The 4,486-nt window shown below is 43.5% G+C and overlaps 1 non-coding gene across 1 annotated transcript; it reads left to right on the top strand.

The window, feature by feature from the left end:
• Positions 1–1,287: 1,287 nt before the first annotated feature.
• Positions 1,288–1,451, top strand: LOC120539845. The gene has a single exon (XR_005635703.1). It is a non-coding gene; the product is annotated as a U1 spliceosomal RNA (small nuclear RNA).
• Positions 1,452–4,486: the final 3,035 nt, after the last annotated feature.

Genomic DNA, 4,486 nt, shown 5'->3' with positions numbered 1-4,486 from the left:
AGAAATTAAAATAAGACGTTAGTTAACATACTGTAGGCTTCCCAGTTCCTCCCTGCGTGGAGTTTGCATGTTGTCCCCGTGTCTGTGTGGGTTTCCTCCGGGCGCTCCGGTTTCCTCCCATAGTCCAAAGACATGCCAGTTAGGGGGATTGGAGATTCTAAATTGGCCTTAGTGTGTGCTTGTTGTGTGGGTGTGTTTGTGTGTGTCCTGCAGTGGGTTGGCATCCTGCCCGAGATAGGTTCCTGCCTTGTGCCCTGTGTTGGCTGGGATTGGCTCCAGCAGACCCCCATGACCCTGTGTTCGGATTCAGTAGGTTGGAAAATGGATGGATGGATGGATGGATATTATTTGTGGTAGTGTCATGTTGCACATGACAGGAGTGGCCAAAGTTAAGCCAATGTGTGTGCCCAAGGCCATGACATGACTGGGCTGCATTGGTTTAACTATAGAAAATGCAGAGCCTCTGTTCAGATGATCCTCTTGTGTAACATGAAAGAAGCAACTACTGAGGTTTTAATTTACATAAATGACACAGATAAATGTGACAGTTTATCAGATCTGCCCTACAGCTCTGTTGTTTTTATTAACTGAAATTATGATGAAAATACACCTCTCACAATGGCAACAAAGACAATGCACTCCTGAGAGACCACAGTAAGGATTAATTCATTCTTCAAATTAGTCTGACATGAATATTCATCCATTTGTTTTGTGTACACACAGTGATATATGTGTGTCAGGAATTTGTAAATATTATACATTTTGCCTTTATTTTGTTATGTCCCATTCATACCTTAGTGTTATAGCGCTAGACCAGACTGCTCCTAAACTGGTACTGGCACAGATAGATAGACAGTGTGGCAGACGGCTGGGGCTCTTGCCCAGCCAGGATGCCCCTGTGTTGGAAAGACTGGGGGAGAGGGCATATTCAGGGCAATACTTCCCTTGGAACTCGGGAGGGCAAAGCCCCCTGGCTCACAGCTGGGCCACGGTTTTGGAGTTTAGGGGGTGCATGGACAGTTTCAGAGCCCTGGTTTGCAGCACTTCTATCACACCCGGAGGTACTGGCGGAAGAAGATCTGGGAGCACCTGGATCACTTAAAGAAGGTGCTGCCACACTCTGTTCGAGGAGCCAGAGTCAGGAGGAGGAAGACAGAGCTTGATGAGAGAGGAGTAGAGGCAGCAGACAGAGAGAGAAGAAAGGACTGTGACTGTGTTTATGTACTGTGTGCTCTGTAGTGGGGAGCGAAGGGAAAGTGATGCCCCACTTAACACTAGAATACTTAAGTGGGTACCTGTCAGGGGAGATACCATGATCACTAAGGTGGTTCTCCCAGGACGAGGCTCATCCATTGCCCTCCAGGTGTGCTGACCCCTGCAATTTTCCCAAATGCGGGAAACTTGACTGCATAATTTGTGGTAGTGGGGGACTCTGTTCGTGCTCTATCCTGATATATTTTTTTTTCCAGGTGGAGTGGTGGCTGTGGAGCTAGGGATTTGCACTGGCAATTGGAAGGTTGCCAGTTCGAATCCTGTAAATGCCAAAAAGGACTCTGCTCTGTTGGGCCTGTGACAGATAGGGGGCGCTGCCGTCCCCTTGAATCCTCTGTTCAGATGCCAGACACCAGGTAAAAGTCCAATAGTTGACTTGATTATAATTATTCAGTGCACAAAGCACCCTCCTCTCCACAATACTCATTAACCAATACAATAACTAATCAATAAACAATCCTCCACTCCCAGACGCGTTGCCACCCTTCCACCCAGCTCAGCTCAATGACTGGGATCTCCCACAATCCTTTTATAGTCCGTGAACCGGAAGTGCATCTGAACCCCTGTCCATGTGACTTCTTAGCACTTCCGGGTTGTAAATGAAACCCTCATTGCTCCTCCCTGCAGCGCCTTTTATTGGCCCCTGTGGTATCCAGCAGGGCTGTGTATGAAAACTCCAATGTCCATAATTCCCTGCTGGCATTGGGGCCACCTCCATGTTTCAGGGAGGGCTCCACCTGGCAAACTGGGGTTATTGGCCGGGATGACTGACTGGCCATAGTGCACAGGTCCTTGAGTAAGGCCCTTAACCTGCAATTGCTGAGTGCTTCGAATAGTGAGTAAAGCGCTATATAAATGCAAAGAATTATTAGAATTACTAAAGCCTATGAAAAAATTCAAATCCGGCCCACCTTAAATCTGTTTGCACGCCTCCACCAGCGTCTTTTGTCTTGTAAATGTGTTGATCAGCACAAGCAGCCTGCTATCACATCTTCCCACCACCTCAAAAAACGCAAAAACCTCTCCCAGCTTAAGCCCTGATTATCAGGGAGTGAGGTACCAGGAGCTGTATAGTGTAAATAATATATCGTTATTTGGAACACATGCATTTCACATGTGTTCTGTGTCTACAAAGATCTGTGTAAGTGCAGGATGACAGGAAATGCAAGAAATGTTACACATACCTAAAAGACAAACTTTTTTCCTGTTTTAGAACTAACGACAAATTTTTGACATGAAGTGTATAATGTGTGAAGTCCAAATTTCAAATAAGCACTTTCACAAAATGTACAAGTATAACAGAACAAGTGCACTTTTATTCAAGAATATAACCAAAGAAAAAGAAATCAATTTAGTGTACTTCGTTGTTATGACTACTTGGGTAGTACAGTGGTAAGAACTGCTGACTCCTATTCCAAAGTTTGTGCGTTTGATCCTCCCTGCATCTCAAAATAAATGTTTTGAGTTGTGAGCTGCTCTTATTGTTACTACTATACAATAAAAACATACATTTGATTTCAGTCTGTAACAGCTGCTGTAAATGTATGGTACTTGTAAAAGTTAGCTTTTTGTTTTATTCAGTTTTATTCTCACAGTCGCGTTCACACTCCTCCTGATCTGACATGGCTGTTTTCCAATAAAGACGCACTACAACAGAGGTGAACTCAGATGAGGATGAGGGTTCTACATCGGAGAAAGAAAATAGAAGCCATCCCCGCAAGAAGCGTCCACTCATACATAAGAACAACGCAGCTGCATCAGGTGTAAAGACCAAAGATGGCACCGTTTGGATGCAGAATGAGTATCGGCATCATTATGCCAGTCAGTCTGCCCCACACATATCCTTCAATGAAGCAGCACGGCTTACAGAGCTCACCAAGGTAACGTGCAAAGCCCAGTTTGTGATTATATTAAAACATTTATATGTTATTTACAGTATATAAAAGCCAGATTGAATGTTATTTACCTTGATTTATTTATTTATTTTCCTGCAGCGTAAAGTCACAAGTAGACTGCAGAGCTTCCTGTGTTTGATCGACACGGGCACACTGGCACAGTGCATGTGTACTGAAGTGACTTCAGCTGCAGGTGGGAGCTCCTGTTGCACCCTATGCAACTCTTTTTGATCTTATTCAGGAAAAGATCCCAGTTGCCCCACGGGAGAAAGACTTCCTGAGACTAAAGTCATAAAGCTCATGAAAAAGAATTTTGGACAAAGGCAGAACCATACAGACAGTTGCGTGGAGCTTCCACCTGCAGCTGAAGTCACTTCAGTATGCATGAACTTTATGAGTGTGCCCGTGTCTATCAAAGAGAGGAAGCTCTGCAGTCTACTTGTGACTTTACGCTGTAGGAAGATAAGTAAATAAATCAAGGTAAATAACATTCAGTCTGGTTTTTATATACTGTAAATAACATATAAATGTTTTGATATAATCACAAACTGGGCTTTGCATGATACCTTGATGAGCTCTGTAAGCCATGCTGTTTCATTGAAGGACAGGTGTGGGGCAGACTGACTGGCAGGATGAAGCCCGACCTCTTTCTGCATCTTTCACCTCTACGCCTGGTGCAGCTGCGTTGTTCTTATATGTGAGTTGATGTTTCTTTTGGGGACGGCTTCTGTTCTCTTTCTCTGATGTAGAACCGTCATCGTCATCAGAGTTCACCTCTGTTATGGCACGTCTTTATTTGTAAACAGCAGTGTCAGATTGGGGTGAGCGTGAACGCGACTGAGAGAATAAAACTGAATAAAAAAAGCTAACCTTTACAAGTACCATACATTTACACCGGCTGTTACAGACTCAAATCAAATGTATGTTTTTATTGTATAAAAGTAACAATAAGAGCAGCTCGCTACTTGGGACTCGAACTCGAACTCGGACTCGAACCAGCGGCCTCTTGATTATGAGTCAGAACTTCTTACTTCCAAAGAAGTCTCAACAACAAACCACACTAACCCGATTTCTTTTTCTTCAGTTATAGTCTTGAATAAAAGGGCACTTGTTTTGTTATATTTGTACCTTTTGTGAAAGTGCTTATTTGATATTTGGACTTCAGTCTTCACACATTATACATTTCATGTCCAAATTTTGTGGTTAGTCTTTTAGTTATGTGTTTAACATTTCTTGCATTTCCTGTCATCGTACACTTACACAGATCTTTGTAGACACGGAACACACGTGAAATGCATGTATTCCCAATTACAATATAT

The sequence above is a fragment of the Polypterus senegalus genome, chromosome 11 (assembly GCF_016835505.1).
Source record: "Polypterus senegalus isolate Bchr_013 chromosome 11, ASM1683550v1, whole genome shotgun sequence".
In the NCBI taxonomy this organism is placed as follows: Eukaryota; Metazoa; Chordata; class Cladistia; order Polypteriformes; family Polypteridae; genus Polypterus; species Polypterus senegalus.
The sequence above is the reverse complement of the archived record's forward strand: the minus strand, read 5'-3'. Positions and strand labels throughout refer to the sequence as shown.